At 45.4% G+C, this 18,020-nt stretch overlaps 1 protein-coding gene across 1 annotated transcript in view; it reads right to left on the reverse strand.

The window, feature by feature from the left end:
- Window positions 1-17,811, reverse strand: part of RREB1 (ras responsive element binding protein 1) — a 139,673-nt gene extending 121,862 nt beyond the window's left edge. Inside the window, exon 1 of the mRNA XM_080656910.1 lies at window positions 17,494-17,811. The gene's annotated coding sequence lies outside the window, so the exon portion shown is untranslated. The remainder of the gene's footprint in view (window positions 1-17,493) is intronic.
- Window positions 17,812-18,020: the final 209 nt, after the last annotated feature.

Here is an 18,020-nt window from a genome sequence, read left to right on the forward strand (position 1 = left end):
TAAAGTCATGCATACAAAAAAGTGAACACATCCTCCCCCGAGGACAGAGGACTCTGAAAACCTAAGAGTAAAGGCAATATTGGGTCTCTACAATAATTAATAAATCACTAACTGTCTTTGAGGCCTGCTATCTGACTCCCTTCACATCTCCTGCCCCAGATTTTTTAAGCCTTGGGTGGCTCACAGCACCCCTTTCCTGGCTGAGCTTCAGGGAGGGAGCTGGAATCCCAGCAGAGACCTAGGAACGTATGAAGTACAGAGCAGTTACCTGGGTAAACGCAAATGCTACGCAGGTGAGCATGGCCTGAACAGATTCTGTTTCCACCGGTGGCTTTCAGCCCGTAAAGCCTCCATCCACAGCATCATCAAGACCACAAAAAGTCCTGGCTGGTGGCTGGCTCAGTTGGTTGGAGTGTCGTCCTATACACCAAAAGGTGGCGGGTTCGATTCCTGGTCAGGGTACATACCTACATGGGGGTTTGATCCCTGGAGTGTGTAAGAGTGGCAACTGATCCGTGTGTGTGTGTCTCTTTCTCTTCCTCCCTCCCTCTCTTAAATCAATAAAGCATATCCCCAGGTAATGATTTAAAAAACAAAAAAACTCACAAATAGCCCTCTGCCTTCTCTCTCTCTAAGCCCACATTCACTCCTGACAAAATTGTGCTTAAAATTAATAAACAGTCCCCTTCTGACAACAGTGTCCACCCTCAACACAGGGCAGGGCAAAAATAGGGTTACCATTGTTTGTATGGAAAATACTACAGTAAATAATAAATAATAATACAAGAATAAACTTCATACTTTATGTACTCACAACTGTAAACCTACTTTAGCCCTACCCTGTAAAAAATCGAGTCTCTTTTCTCTAAATCCATGAGCTTAAATAAGTACTGAGTATAACACAACTAAGGAAGCTTATACATTGTTAACCTGAATTCCATTTGCTGAAAATAAAGGTCCCACATTTTCTAATCATTTAACAACACTTCAGATGGCTGCCCACAGGTCCTGGGCTGAAAAATCTGGAAAATAATGGGGAGGGAGAGAAATTATTCTGCTAAATATGGCACCAAATTCCAAGTTTATTCTGCACTTTGCTTAATAAGTCTCCTCTACTGCCTAATTTTTCTAAAGGGTTAGCAGTGTTCTCTCTCTGAAACAGAGCAGCTCACATCACACTCTACTTCAAAGCATTTGATGGCCTACCCGACAGAGCTGTCTGTTTTTTCAGTCGCCTCTTAACACCCTTTTCATCCTAACTCAACACAGCACCCTCAATCCTAGTCATACTCCTGCCCTACTTGTCCCCAAATAAACCTCATATTTTTGTACTCCAGGGCCTGTATTTACAGTTCTTTTGCCTGGAAGTTCATTTTCCCTTCCCTACATGCTTCTCCACATGGTCAGCCCTTCACCTCTGAAGGCATCATTTCCTCTTTCCCTGACCACTTCCCACTTCCAGGTCCTCTGCCTGTGCTGGTGTCTCTGCTGGTTTGATGCCTAGTGAATTTTAGGGCAGGGACCATGCTGTACTCATCCTTGCGCCCCCAGACCCTGATACCTGGGGCAGGTGTCAAGAAGTGGTTTCCAGTACAAGGAAGCTGATGGCAGTACTCACACACAAGAAAGCACAGAATGCTGGTCTCCCAATCTAGACCTCTTTTCTCTAGTCTTCTGCTGAAACTAGCAAATTGTCATGAGCAAAATGATACTGATAATAGCATTAGCTGTAAAGAGAAGATAGCTCAGTTATGATTGAGCAGGTGGCACACAAGGCTGAAATTTCCTGTTTGTTAATTAATTTCAAAACAATCCTTCTCCACAGACCCACCAGAAACAGAAAATAGACCATTAAGTACTCATCATAATTCAAGACCTGCCAGTTCTGTAACTTGCTCAGACACCCCCACAAAAGGGGAGGAACAACGCACACTGGTAAGTAGGCCCATCCCCAAAGCATCCTAGGACTGGAGATCCTCCAGTGCACATGGCTCCTACTGCTTAAAAGGCAAAACAAAAACAAATCAACAAAAATACCTACCACAGGCTGTCTCCTTTAAATATGGACACCTTTTCAGATTAGGTCAATAATTAGATCAATCCCATTGCTGTGCCTACTTCACTAGCACCACAGATCGCTGGGCCTCTTCCACCGCCAGTCCTGGCACCCAATACCAATTTCAAGGCAAAATCTTAAATTTATGTATGAAATAAAATGACAATAACCCATTATAACATAAAACAACAACGGACCTGTTTTCAAGGCACAGAAACCCAAAGCAATACTCAATCCCCCAAATGCTTACAGAACTGACAGTTTCCAGGCTCCTCAAAAGTGGCCAACATACTATTCTTACTTTGAAACAGAGCTCAAGCATTTTCAGTGAGGCTAAAAGTGAGTGTCTGCAGAAAGCACTTGAGGCATGCACCCACTGCCCACCACACAGAGGACCAGCAGAAGCCCCCAAGTCCAAGCCCACTTTCTCCCACCGTGTGAAAGACAATCTCCCTCCCATGGGAACCCCTTGAATGGGAACTTTACCCTCCAGCAGGATGTGAGCAGGGCCTCACCCTACCTCTACACAAGGTCTCTCTCTCCTACAGTGCTGGCCCGGCCACTCTGGGGCCGCACTTCCCGGTGGCTCCCTGTGAACCAGCACCACCTCTGCAATTCCCCCTGCTGATCTCCACAGAAGCGCTGCTCTAACTCACTTTGTCAACAGAGAGAATGACCTATTTCATAGCTAAGTTTTAACTGACTATTTCCAGAAGCCAGCAACCCCATCACACACTTGTTCTTGCCCATCTTTCCCCAGATGTGTACCATGGGGCTCTGCATCCAGCAACTTTTCAGGGGATACTTACTTAGTGAAGATATCATGCCACGGGAGGTAGTCTGGCAGGGGCTCCAAGCTCAGGCTCTGGAGTCAGGCTGCACTGTATGACTCCTACTAGCTGCCTCTCTGGATCTCAATTTCTTCATCTGAATAATGAGGATAATAATTGTACCTACATCACAGGGTCAAAGGGTTGTTATGAGGAATGAATGATGACCCATGTAAAGGATTTGGGACCATGGTAACTAGTACTTGTTCAATAAATACTGTTCCCACTACTCTCATGCTAAGAGTTATTCCACATGAAAAGCCTAACAGCCAAAAAGAGGTGAAAATTAAAGTGGAATAATTTAAAATGTTTGACTTATCAGACTGGAGTCAGATGGATTAAGTCCAGCAAGGGCAGCAGAGAAATTGAAAGACTTAACTTCTGATTTATCTGATTTAAAGCAAATACAAACGGGCTTTGACTAATGATGCTTTTCACCAAAGGTGGTTTGTATCTCAAATGCACTCTGCTGAACATATTTAAATGCACACTGGGTAGATGCCTTTATAATATGAATCACCACATTGTGTCTGTGGTTTATAGCTGGATTTCCGTCTCCGTTTTCTGTGGAGATAGGGAGGCAGCACTAGCTACCATCAGACTTCGCAGAGACAAGCAAGCCAGAGGTGCCCTCCAAAGTTCCACTTACCACAAAGAGCACAGTGAAATAAAGCTGGGGGCCATGTGATCACGTTCTCTAAATATAATCATGTGGCCAGTGCTACCCGCACTACCTCCCCAATACACACACACACACACTTTTTTCTTGACTATACCACAACAGCGACACATGACCACACACCATCTCCTCTCCAGTGGATTGATAAAAACTCAAAGCAAGTTTCACAAAACACATGCCACAATTATTCACTCACATCAACATCAAGGATTGCTCAAAAAGAGCCAAAAACAACAAAAATGAGAAGAGGGGTACCCCGCCCTGCCCATTCTCAACACTTGAAAGCCACAATAGGACCCCCCTGCACCGGCACTCACCCTTTCTAAGGCAGAGCAGCCATTGCCTGAGGAAAAAGCACTAGTAATCTTTACAGCCTGTATCCCCATGCCACACTCTTAGCAAGACCACAATGGCTTTGGGTTCACAATAAAGGAACATATCACAGACACCCTTAAGAACCATCACATGGCCTGGCTTGACTTATCCACTTTGAACTTCTTGGGGAAAGCTCACTAAAACCAAAGCATGTATTTCTTTTTTAAAAAAATATATTTTTATTAATTTCAGAGAGAAAGGGAGAGGGAGAGAGAGAAGGAAACATCAGTGATGAGAATCATTGATTGGCTGCCTCCTGCAAGTCCCCCACTGGGGATCGAGCCCATAACCCGGGCATGTGCCCTTGACTGGAATTGAACCTGGGACCTTTCAGTTTGCAGGCCGACGCTCTATCCACTGAGCAACACTGGCTAGGGTACATGTATTTCTTTATTAACTTGGTTCATTAAGCTCTTCAAGAGCTTTACATAAAATATAGTCAATTTTTGCCCTGGCAGGTGTGGCTCAGTTAATTGAGCATCATCCCCTGCACGGAAAGGTCACTGGTTCAATCCCTGGTCAGGGTTTATACAGGAGGCAACCAGTAGGACCAGCAGAAGCCCCCAAGTCCAAGCCCACTTTCTCCCACCGTGTGAAAGACAATCTCCCTTCCATGAGAACCCCTTGAATGGGAACTTTCTCTCTCTCTTTCTCTCTCTCTCTTCCCCTTTCCCTTACTCTCTCGCTAAAAATCAATAAAAAAATATATATATACTAGTGTATATATTCAAGTTTCATTCAGTTGATCTTAACACAGTAGATGGTCTAACATATCCAGAAGGCAGCCACATAAAAGACATTCCAACACCCCAAAGGCTAGGGAACTTAACACCACGAACCCTTCAGAAAGCAACACCAAGGACACAAGTACACAACTATTTAGATAAGAGTGCATGGTCACCGTTCTCAAGCCGTTATGGATGGGTTTTCCAAAAGTGATCACTGACACCAATTTTGGATGTTCATTACAAGGCCATTATCTAGTAAGCTATATTTGCAACAAACTTCTCATTAGACCTACAAATCCACATTTCTGCTTGGGTCACAGAAAGGTGAAAGACTGGATTGTTTACACAATACCTTAAGATTAAAATTTTCAAAAAGCACGTCTAAATCCAGTTTTAAAAACTTTTCTTCCAGCACCTCCTTACCAAGCTATTTCAATTAGAAGGAAAAAAAAAAAAAGTGGGAAGGGCAAGGTCTTTTCCCCTTATCAGTTAAGCCTTACCAAATGCAGGGCTAGAATAAAGTTTGACCTACTCTAAGGGGATTTATGGTGGCAGTGATGCAGGAACACCTAAGTTCCTAAGCAAGAGATGGAAAATCTCATTCTCCCCAATATAAGCAAATGACCAAGGCTCACTAGGGCCCAGTGAGACCTTCAGGTGACATCAGTCAGTACTGATGCAGTAAAGGAGAAGCATCACTGGGATGACATCAAAGAAAAGCATTAACCAAATCTGGGAGGGCTGCTAAGACCTTCTTCCGAGACATATTAAAGGGTGGTGCCCCAGCTCACACACAAAGGGATGGCTATGCAGGCAAGTGAGGCAGTCACCTCTCAGAAGCACGAGTTGGGTACAGGAGAAAGGAAATCAGTGAGGGTGGCCCTCACTGAGTCGCGCAGAGCACTCACAAATGGAGCTCTTGGAGGGTCAGATTGCACAAGGCAGCATGCCTGCACTCCCGCTTCTGGTTTTTACCAACTCAGCGGAAAACACACCACTTTCTATCTCTTTCCACAAAGATTTTGTTTGCCTTGAAAAAAAAAGAGTTAATTAAGGCAGTAAAAACCCAAGGACTGCCTGGGGTCGCAAGTCTGCCATCACCAGAGGTGTTCAAATACAGGCTACACAATCACTCAGTGGGGACAACCTCCATTCCTTGTGAAAGGGATTAAATCTTTTTCTTTGGCACCCACAGATCTAGTGTAAAGCCTGGCACACAATAGATACACAAGTTTTATTTACGAATGAACTTTGTTTTCACACAGATTACTGGTCAAGCAAAATGCTGCTGTCGGTCTGAGACATTCGGAGCGTCAGGTGACCACTGAGCAACTAAGAAATAAACTGGAAAATCAGGTCATGAAAGGAGTCCTAACACTAAGGAAAAGAGGCTTGAGCAATTCTGAGAGTCCTAAGTTGTTCTTACCCAAAGCCTCTTCCCCTCAGCCTATGCTTCAGTCACAGATAAAGCATCACTGAAACAAACAGCAGCCCAAATGCCCTTCAGATTCAGCTGCATATCTCATCTGAAAATCATGCAGAAGCTCAGGCTATCTACACGAAACCATCCATGTTCCTTTTGGCATCAGGAAATTCAAAGGAAGAAGGAAAAGGAGAGGGGAGGCAAGGAGGAAGCCATCTGTTTGTTTCCATATGGAAGACCGTAACTTCCCTTTTTCACTTTTATAAACACTTTTTGTACTTCATCCATGCCAGGTATATAATTTTTAACCAATAGAAAGTAATACAAGTAGAAAAAATGCTGGGGAAAAAAATTGAAAACATAAATATTTAACTATTTAAAGGTACCTTGTTCATAAACCTTGCTTAAACCTGCTTTCTGATCTCAAAGGCGTATCACCATCCACCCGTTACAGAAGCCAGAACCTGAAAGTCCTCTCCTTCTTCCCCACCCTACCCCACCCCACTCCACCCAGCTGTAAGTCCTTCCTTACCTCTTAAATCTCTGTCAAACCCATAGAGGCCCTAGCCAAGTGGTCGGCAAACCACGGCTCGCGAGCCGTGGTTTGCCGCTCTGTTGACTAATGAGTTTGCCGACCACTGACCTAGACTCTCGATTCCAATAATTACAGGCTGTTGTTGTTCCTTGTGATTAAGCCGCTAGGTCAGTGGTCGGCAAACTCATTAGTCAACAGAGCGGCAAACCGCGGCTCACGAGCCGCAGTTTGCCGACCACTGCCCTAGCCGGTTTGGTTCAGTGGATAGAGCATCTGCCTGGGGACTGAAGGACCCCAGGTTTGATTCTAGTCAAGGGCACAAAAGCAGGTTGTGGGCTCTATCTCCAGTAGGGGAGGGCAGGAGGCAGCCGGTCAATGATTCTCACCATCATTGATGTTTCTATTTCTCCCTTCCTCTCTCTGAAATCAATAAAAATATATTTTAAAAAAACCACTGCCACCATACTCCAAGCCACCACTGGTTTTCAAAGTTTTGAAAAACCAGCCTTCTCACTAATCTTGAAATGGAAGGCAAAAGAGTTGCCTCCTTCTCCACACTGGGCAGGGGTAATCTTTCCAAATGCAAACTTCATCAATGCCATTCCTAGGCCTAATGCCTTCTATGGCTTCCCAGAGTTAAGAAAAAAAACAACTCCAAATGAAGGTGAGCCACAAGCAGCATGCTCTAGCCCCTATCTACCTTACCAGGCACGCCATTTACTTCTGTCTTTTCCCCCTACACACACACCCACACTTCTCGCCTCAGTGGCCACACTGTCCTCTCCAACCTCAGGGCCTTTTGTATTAGCTGTCTGTCCTCAAACACACCCTCCTTCCCTTCACCATCCCCTTCAGATATCAGCTCAAATGCTAATTTTGAGGAATGCCTTCCCTGACCTGCCTCCCAGCATCCTCTGCTCCTCCCACAGACTCAGAGGACAAATTTCACTTCACATGTTCTTGTCATATTTAACTATTAGCACAGAAAGTCTATGAAGCAGCTAGCAACTGTTTCTCCTACTAGTACCCTTGGTGCTTAAAAACATAGTAGGTATTCAAATATTTATTGAATAAATAAAAATCAATAACTAAAGACCTATAAATGTTTTATTTTAAAAAGCCACTTGAGGTTGGCAAATTTTGGGTTGGAAAAAAAAAGTCTGTTTTCCAAAAGTATATTGAATCTGATACTGAATCCAACTTGATATAATATTTAGAAATAGGGGGTTAGGAAGCTTTACCATTTAAGCCACAAATGGTTCTTAGAAATCTTATTTTCACGATTTAAACACAAATTGAATTCAGAGATATAAGAGGTAAGCCTTCTTTAAATTACACTTGGTTTAAAATTTTAAGTAGGACAGTTTAATCTAATGTAGGTTTAACTAACCAAGTTGTGGGAAACCTATTTGAGATGTTCACTAAACAGTTTTATGCATTTATCCCTCAAAACAATTAAATGCCCTAGAGTGAAAGAGAAATGGTTTTTAAAATGTTTTTAACTCCTTGCTTGAAAAAGAAACTCATTCACATGGCTCAAAATGTAAAGGTACAAGAGTGTCCATAGGCAAAATGCCTCTCCCCTCATCTTCTTGATACCTACCTCCCCTACTTCTGGAGATATTTGTACCACTTCTAAAAGAAAGTTAAGAGAAGATTTTGATTTGATTTTGTATATTCAGAAGTAGGTTTGTCTTTTTCTAACAATAAAGTCTCAGCATAAACGAAGCTCCCCTAAAACAGTGAAAATTATTCTCTGTATAAATATTATGTATCACTGACCTCTATATTGTACATGCACACACACAAAGAAAGCAAGACCCATATCCCGTAGGTTTCTGGCTTGGTATTTTGTTTTAAATCCAAGGATTAAAGGAAAAAAAGAAAAGTTAAATTATACACAGACCACCACTCCTATTAACTCATACCACTAATGAAACAAAAATCTAACTAAGCAGAGAAAATGGGCCCACACATTGGAGCTCTGAAATGATTTTGTTCTTTGATCTGTGTGCCCATCTCTCCCATTTAATATAAACTTCAAACCAATAGCCAATCAAAAGTGGTTATAATTAGTAAGGGCCCAAGCGTGACAGCTTTTAGTGCAATCAGGCATTAACAACGATCTTTTTCTCTTAAATTTCAAGTAAATTAAGCTGAGCAAACTTTTATTTTAAAATGTCTGTAATTCAAATTCTTTACCACCAGTGTGCACTTAGCACCAAATCTCTGCCTGATTGGTGTGCTGAAGACATTGGTGTATGTCTACCTCTTCCTCTTATTTTGTACTGATATTTAAACTCTAATTTTTGTATTAGAAAATGATTCAAATCAACACTTATTATCAAATATGCACCAACCTGGGCTAGGTACAGAAGATAGAAAAATAGGAGTAAAAGTCCCGCCCTAATCTTTTTTTTTTTTTAAAGATTTTTAGAGACAGAGGAAGGGGGGGGGAGAGAGCGCGAGAGTGAGCGGGGAGAGAGAGAGAGAGAGAGAGAGAGAGAGAGAGAGAGAGAGAGAGAGAAACATTAATGTGAGAGAGAAACATCTATCGGTTGCCTTCTGCACAAGCCCTGACCGGGGATTGAACCCAGAACCTGGGTATGTACCCTGACCAGGAATTGAATCAGCGACCCTTTGGTGCACAGGATGATGCTCAAACAACTGAGCCACACTGGCCAGGGCCCTCCCTATTCTTGAGGGGGGTGGGCGGGTGTTGGGGCTGGGGGAGAACATGTGAACAGGTAAAATACAACTGACAGACTAGACAGATGGGGATATGAGTTAATCTGGGTGGAGGATATAATTCTCCCTGCAAGAAGTGGTATTTGAGATTTGTCTTGGAAGATTTAAGAAATACTGTTTACTAGAAGTGGATGGATAATACAGAATGACCAATCCACGCAAAAGCAGAAGTAGTGAGAAAGTATTCAGTGTAGCCATGATGTATAAGAGAGAGTGGCAAGAGCTAAAACTAGAAAGACAATTAGGAAGCAGATGATGAAGGTCCTTGTGTGCCAAATTGAGGAGTTTGGATTTCTTCCTGTGGACAAAAGGAAGCCAAGCGATGTTTTTCAGCAGGCATACACCATGTGCAGCTTTAGCTTTTGAGCAGAACAGAGAATGAACTGGAGTTTGGACCCACTGGTGATAGGAAATTAACTGAGGAGGCGTTTGCAGAATGATGAGGTCCTTAGGTCAGGAGCAGTGGGACACTGGGTTCCAGCGTTAGACTGGAGAGAAGTTTCAGAGAGGTCTGCTAATTGAACATGGGGGCTGAGGGTTGAGAGAGACTGGAGGTAAGGACTGAAATGCACTTTTGGGCATGGAAGACTGGGTGGATGGTGAATTCCAGATCAGATTCTAGAAGGGAAGGAATGACTTGTAAGTTACCTCTGAGGTGCCTGCAGGTGATCAGGGTGACAAAAGGTCCCAGCTTGGGGAAAGCTGTAAATGGAGATAGAGAACAAGACAGGCAGAAGAGGATCAGAATCCATGGCTCTTATTACTGTTGTGGAGGGCGCAGGTGGCTTTAGAACCAGCCACTGAGCCCCTTCAGCACCAATGGATGCGAACTGGATGCTGACAGTCTGTCCACTGATTTAGGATGTGCAAAAAGCTACCTTCGAGAGTTACATGTTTCTATAAGGTAAGTGGGAACCCAGGACAAGTGGCACCTGTGGTTAAAAGATCACTCCTGTCCCTGAGACATTTCTGGTCTTAAGAATTCAGTTTTATGTTTGTATACCATTTTCCCCCTTTAAATTAACCACATCCGGTGTGTATTTGAGGTCCTGGAATCCCAAGAACATAAAAATAACCAGTCTCTTCCCCATGTTCTCTCCCTAGCCCTTCCAGCCCTGGCAGCAGGTCTGCCATCCATCCACCCTCTCAAAGAGAAGACGGAGGGACAGAGGACCAGACTCCAAAACACGGCCTGGTAAAAAGGGCGAATAGTTACGTAAGAATTTTGCAAATAAACCTAAAAAAAAAAAAAAAAAAAAAAAACACAAAAAAAATAAGGGAGACTAGGAGTGCAGAAGCATTAACTGTCTAGCGAGTAAGGGCTAGTTCAAACACTTTAAAAAAGGGGGGGTGGGTGGTATACTCCACATAAGTTACAACGCGAGGAAGGCCTGGCAGATGACAGCCCCAGAGCAAGTTTCCTAAATGTCTGAAGAAGCGACTTGGAAAGCTGAGCCACCTACCAGAACAGCTTCCTGGTGCCAGTGAATCTGGTTTGTTTTAGAAGCAGATGAGTTCTAGAACTTTCATTTACTAAGAGGTTTTAAAATGTATTTGATGCCACTTAATGTTTTCCCCAACCCCAAATTTTCTGTGAAACCTTGAACTTGCCAACCACGGTACCTTACAGGCATATAGTAAGAGCTTACTTGCTTTATAAAATTTCAGATGTTCAAATGTGTCACATGCAACACTGTGAGTACACCAGGCTACCTGCACATAAGACACAGGCCACAACTATAGTATTTTAAAGAACACTGACATTTGGGATTGGGTAATCCTCTGTTGTGGGGCCACCCCTGTGGTTCGCCACCTATGGCTTCTACCCACTAAAGGCCAGTAGCACCCTCCCCAGCAAAGCAATCAAACATGTCTCATGACACTGCCAAATGCCCCCTGGAGGCAAAACCGCTCACTTGAGAACCAGCTTTAAAGGGAGAGCCTAAAGCTTACAACTCGTCTTTTCCTTATCCAGTCCTTATTGAACTATTCTTATTCCCTAAGAATAACTTGCTAGTTCTATTTGTCTCTGGGCACTCAAAGCAAAAAAGAAAGTGCTGCCTTCCCTGATTTGGACATAAAACCCTAGGCAAAGTCTGCCTAAAGTAATGGCATTATGCACAATTCTGGAAAGGAAATCCAGATGGGCACCCACAAAGTTTCCTGAGCTCAAAATATAATACTTTCTTCCATAAATAGAATTTAACTTTCTGGGACATTTATTTCATCCTTACAACAACTCCACAATATAGAAAACCTGCTGGGGAAAACGTGTATAATCGTATTCATCAACAGAAATGCTGCCAAAGGCTAAAAAGTTTCTTTTTTAATTACTTTACATCTTCAGATTCAACCACAGAATTATTTTTTAAATGATCTGGTCCCTTTTTAAACACACACACACACACACACACACACACACACACACACACACACACAAATAGAGAGGTACTATATATTAACTGCTCAGTCTTCTGAGGCCAAGCGGACTTTAAAAGGCAGGTGTTGTACAGAGCTAGGCTGGGTCCTACCTAGGCTTGATTTATGACCAGCCACTGGGTGGAAATCGGTACAGTTTTAAAATGGGTTAATATAACCACCCAGTCCTCACCGTGTTGCTCTGAGGATAAAATTGGAATCTTATTAAACGCCTTCTTCACAAAAGCAGGGTGACGTTAACTTTGTCCAAGGTACACCCTATTGAGAAAGGAAATTTTCAAAGTAATTAAACCACTAAAAGTCTCAAACATTTGTATAACAATCCTACCCCACAGTTTCTGAAAAAGGGGGGAAACTAGATGAGATACCAAGCAGGCCAGGGGAAAAACAAATAGAGCCATTTAAAAGCTTTATCTAATTACCCCCACTGAGACTTTTTCTCTTCAGTCTGGCTGGCTGACAAAGAATGTGGGGGTTTTCATTGGGCTTTCTCCACCCTATCAGGACCACCCGCCCTCACGGAGTCTGAAAAGGCCTCAGGTGAATCCTGCAGGAGCAGTCAGTACCCGGTCTTGGGGATTTTACAGAGGCTTTCAAATTCTCTTAGCATTACTTGCTTGAATCACACTGAACAAACAGTCTCCACCCTCTCCCACTTCTTTTGTCTGAAGCACCTATTCACAGGCAGCCACCTCTACTGATGGCTGACTGGCTCACCTGTATCCTGAAGTACCATCAGAAACAAGATGCACCAGTAGCTGGAAGAAACAGCTCCCTGTGCCCTCCTCGAGGGCCTCCCTTCCTCTCCACCCCACCCCATCTCCACCAACTGATGACACCAACAGTCAATACCCAGGGAAGGTGAGAAGAGAAACTGAGACCAGCACAGTGGATGACACTGTCCACAGGACAGCTAACATAACAGGGAAAAGTCCATCCCCTCACTCCCATCTTCCTCATTCTTCTATCCCAGTAGTAATGCAAACATTTCAACTGGTTTTCCTCTCTGTATTCTGCTATTAGAGTTGGGGAAATTAAAAATAAGTGATGCATTTCAGAAAGCACATCCTATGCCTCCCTCTGTATTTCATATGGTACACCTTTTACCTCTGATTTATGGGAGGCCCCCTAAGGCATGGAAACCACAATCTGACCCCTATGTTTTGAAGAGGGCTGGGGCTATTTCTACTCAAAATCATTTCCTAAGTCAGACAGAAAAAAAAAAATCATATACCCTGCCCCCTCAAAGGAACCCATCCAATTTCTTAATTATATTTGGATATAAAAATATTACTCAACTTTGCCTGTTCAGTAGGTCATATGTACACAAGTAACCTTGAGGCAGGGAAACTTGACTTACAGAGGACTTGCCTTTCAACCAACCATGGCTTCAGTTAGATTTCAACCATTTTATCTCATTGAAAACGCCAAGATCCTTGAACATAGTTATGGCAGAAATGTAATGTATATCACATCCCTCCCCCCCACCCCCACCCCCTTCCTAACATTTGGTCAGTCCTTCCGAAGATATTCTAAACCTAATTATTTTTAAAAGGTATTTAGAACTGTGTTGGGTAAACGGAGATGAGGAAGTGGAGTAAAAAGGAGGAGCTCTATCAAAACCTAAAGGAATGATAATCTCAGTAAAGGGGTAAGGAAATGATGTCCTGTTATTAGGAGAGACTATATTGCATACTTCCTACTGACACTATACTGCATTTCTATCTTTTAAATGCTAATCTGTTTAATAAAGAGTGAACCAAGACATTGCTTCATGTATTAGGTAGATTTTTCCAAAACAAACTAAAATTTCTGCTATTAATAAATGAAATACTAGTGATATTACTCACACATATCCTCCAGAAGGGAAGTTTTAACCTGAATACACAGGTAATATACAAGAAGTCCTCCCAAACTGCCATCTGACACCAGAATTGGCCAGAGAGCATGAACTTCAATTAAAAGATGCTTACAAAAGAAAGAGTGCTTATTTAAATATGATAAAAACAAAACAAACTTAACATCCTACCTTCCTGGGTCAAAGGACATGGAGAACTCAGAAATTAATTAAAGCTAGTAAATAATGTAAACCAGGGAAGGACTCCTTTTCAAAAATGCTTTGGTTAATTTTAGCATCCTTCTGTTTAGCTGCTTAGCAACCCTTATCCTATGACCTTTTGAGCATCACCTACTTTTCAGAAGGATAATGAATAGAAACATCAAAAGGGATTCACTTCTGACTCTTTCTAGTGAACACATTTAACCAATTTTTGTAGGAGTTAAATTTATATTAGTTATGCCATAAACGTAAGAGAATTTTTTAAATTTTATTAATCAGGAAATAGCCTTTGCTGAAGGTAGTAAATGATGTTGACAACTGAGCATAAGGTAGCAAGCAAAGATTTCAAAACTGACCTAGGAAGTGGACCAACACAACAATTCAAAATTGAACATAAAAAATGAAAGCTACATAATAGCAATCAGCTACTACCTGACATACAGCAAGTAACTAATAAACATCTGTACATCAGGTGCAGGATTAACAAAATTAGGTTTATTTCCCTCCTTCAATATCTGTACCTGTCTTGGATGCAAATAAGACCTCTGGAATCGGCCTGAAGAAATTTAAAATAGAAGACCCTTGAGTCAAAAGGTCATTTGTTGGATGATGTAAACAGTTAGGAATGGATGCACCACCTCTGCCCGCTGAGTCAGACCCATCTTCCCCATCACATAACAAACATGACAGCTTAGATTCTTGATTTTCTAATGAAAAATTAGTATCCAAAAAACTCAGAATCATATGCTATATAATAGTAAGCATCAGCAGCACTTAAGAGTATCACAGTCAGCAAACCCTCCTTAAAAACAAAATATCCTAAAATGCAATCAGCTTAGCAGTATTTTTAAGAATGATAAAACAGTGCAAGTTCATTAACAATCTCAAATGGAGCACAAGCTAAACAAATAACTAAATCAAAGGGCTCTCCCTTTCTTTTGTAAAAAGGGGGTAGGACAGAAGGTATTTTTTCACACATTTAAAACTTGATAAAAGCCATTCAAATGTTTAATTCATCAGTGTAACCAAAGCTCAAAACACATCAAAGCAGGATCCATCAGCCGGTACCCAGAAGGCTCCCTCCAAAAGCAGCAATAAAAAAAAAACAAAAAATAAAAATAACCCTAAAATTAGTGGCTCACCTTTGCATAAATTTGAAGAATAATTTTGAACCTATTCCTTCAAAAGTTCTTTGTGACTCTTGAAGGAAGCATAGAACTAAAAGTTTGCAAAAAAAGAAGAAGTTTCAGCCAAGACTTCAGTCTCTTAGACTTCCGGGTTACATTAGGTCTTAGAACTCGAAAAAGCACCAGATCTGGGGGGATGCATTTTAAGGATTGTGAAGGTGGTGATGGTGGTTGGGGGCACCCCTCCCTAAACACAAAACAAAAACCATTCCTTTCGTTGCAGTTCCTTTTTCTCCACCTTCTACCTCAATTAAACTTATTTCAGAATACACTCACGTGCATACACAGACCACTGAATATTTAAAGAAAATATCTCAAAATTATGGGATGCACATTAGCAACTCAACCTTTGCAGAAATCATCTCAAGTCTCTTCAAGACAGAAATACCTCCCTATTTCCAGCATCCCTATCCAACAAGCAACCTTTATATCCATTGGTTTTCAAAAGGCTAAGCTTAAATCTAAACTCTAAAACAAGCATGAGGGTTAATTCTGCTACTGATGAAAACCTTCGGGCAGGTTTTTTCAACACACCAAAAACTCGCAAAGTCATTTTTTATTCACCCTTCTACCCATCTCCACCGCCATCACCACCACCACCCCAAAAAAGAAAAAACTCCAAAGTGCCCCGAATGTGTGCTGCTGCTGGCTCTGAAGCCGTGTAGAATTTCGTAATGGAATGTGAACTGCTCGTCCGGATCTGGGCTCACGTTCTATCTTCTAACCAGTAAGGAGCGAGGGAGGGCAAATCTGCTGAGCAAGGAGAAATACTTTCCTCCTCTTTTATAACCCATCACGGATGCACCACGGACGCTGGACGCGAGCTGCACGCGGCGCCTGTCAACCGGCCAGCCCGCCGGCGGGTCCCCGAGACCCCGGGGTCCTCGCACCCGCTGCGCCCTCCTCTACCCCTGTCCCACCCCCACCCCCGCCGTTAAAGTAAAGTAACTCGGCCGAGAAGTGGGCTCGGCCGCCTCGTCCCGCACTCACGCGCCTCGCCCGGCCCCGTGAGCGGCATGGGAGGCAGTCACCACATCCTCGACGCGACCCTCGTCCGGGTTCAGAAAACACGCCGCGTCCCAGGGAGGGGGCCGGCGACGGGAAGGACCTCCCCGCTCCTTAGCAACCATTAAGGTCGCAGTTTCCTAAGAGACCGCGAACGGGGAGGGGGCGCGGGGGGCTGAGCCTGAGGCTGGGGGTGGGGGGCGCACTGGGTCCCCAACCTCTCGACGCCCCCCCCCCCCCCGCGCTGGGCGTTGCGGGCCCGGATGAGAGGAGGAAGGGAAGCCCCAGAACTCGCAAAAAAATTGGTCCAGCGGGCAGCGGACAAAAGTTTCCGAGCGCGCTCCACAGCTGGGCGGCGAAGCGGGCCCCGGCAGCCGGCCCCGCCTCGGATGCTCCCGGCCTCCTTCCTGTGCTCGTGACGGCGCCGGGCGCCGAGGCCCCCCCCCCCCCCCCCCACCGCGATGCAGGCTCAGCTCCACACCGAGGGCTCCCACGAAAACACGTACGCCGCCAACGGAAGGGCAAGGGAACAATACGCGGACAGAGCTCTGGCCCCCACCTCCTCTGGTCACCCGGGGCGGTGGTCGGCGTGACCCCCAGCCACGAGCCCGGAACGGGCGAGGGCGCAGGGCTGCCCGCGGCCGCCTCCCGGCCGGCGCCGTCTGCCAGGGAGGATCAAAGTCCGCAAAGCAGGGCGCGGCAGATGCTCCCACTGCGCAGCCCCGAGCGGGCACCCCCGAGCCAGCACCCTAAGCGGGTACCCCCGGATACCTTGCGGCAGCGGGCAGGCGCCGTCATCTCCGCGCAGCTCGGCCCGGGAGGGACTCGAAAGTATGTAGGAGAAAAGTTTCCCCTCCCACATGGGGGGGAGGATGTCGGGGGAGCGAGGGCGGAAGATGGAGAGCAGCGCTGGGAAGATGTTTCTGGCCGGCGGTGCGAGCACCATCCGAGTCCCCGCGCTGCTGGTTAAAAATAAATTGGGTGGTGGGTGCGGCGCGGGTCGAGCCGAATTCCAGCGCTCGGACGGCTAATATGGATGCGCATCAGGTCCTGGCGGCGGGGCGCTGCGGCGGCCGCGGCGGCTCGCGCTGGGAGCTGGTTGGCAGAGCCGGCGGCTCGGGAAGGGGAAAGGAGCGGAGGAAGGGGAGGAGGAGGGGGAGGAGGAGGAGGAGCGGCCCGGCGCGCAGCCCGAGGGGAGAGGGCTGCCCAGCTCATCCCGGGCCGGCCCCACCGCCCCGAGCGCACGTAGCGCTGCGTGGGGCGCTCAGGTCCTCGGCTCCGGGGAACGGCGAGTTTGAAAACTACAACAAGCTCTGCAGACTTCACCCTCCACATCCCCAAAAGTTCTTTAGAAGGTCGCTCCCACTCAGTCCCAGACATCTCGCTGCCACCCGAGTCCCGAGAGCCGGAACCCCGGGCGCGTACTTACGGCAGGGCAGGGCGCTTGGCTCCCAGGCATGATGCCGTGGGGACCGGTGGGCTTTGGGGAGAGAACGAGGAGAGATGCAAACTTGTTCCGGAAAAGGAATCAAAATGGCGTTTCTGGATGTGCAAAGTTCATCAACTCCGTAGTCACTTCCCCTCCTCCTCTTCTCCCACAGGGAGGGAGGTGGGCGAGGAGCTGGCCACCCCGGTACCCCAGCCGTCGTCTCGGCCCCCGCCTCGGTCCCCCGCCCCGCTTCCTCGCCCGCACGCTCGGAGACTCGCTCTCCCCCTCTCACCCTGATAAGTAGACACATCACGTGTTGCTCCTGCCAGTCTCTTGGGGACGTGTTACTGAACAGCCGCGGCGGCGGCTCAGACTAGGGGGTGGGAGGGACCGCGGTACCCGCCTGTCCCCTCCGCCCCTATTTCAGCGGGGTGAACGCAGTTTCCATCCCGGGAGGGATGGAGGTGAAGTCTACCCTACCCCCACCGCAGCCCCAGGTTTGCCCCACGCCGTCCCAAGGCGCCCCA

Source organism: Plecotus auritus (assembly GCF_963455305.1).
Source record: "Plecotus auritus genome assembly, chromosome: 2".
NCBI lineage: Eukaryota > Metazoa > Chordata > Mammalia > Chiroptera > Vespertilionidae > Plecotus > Plecotus auritus.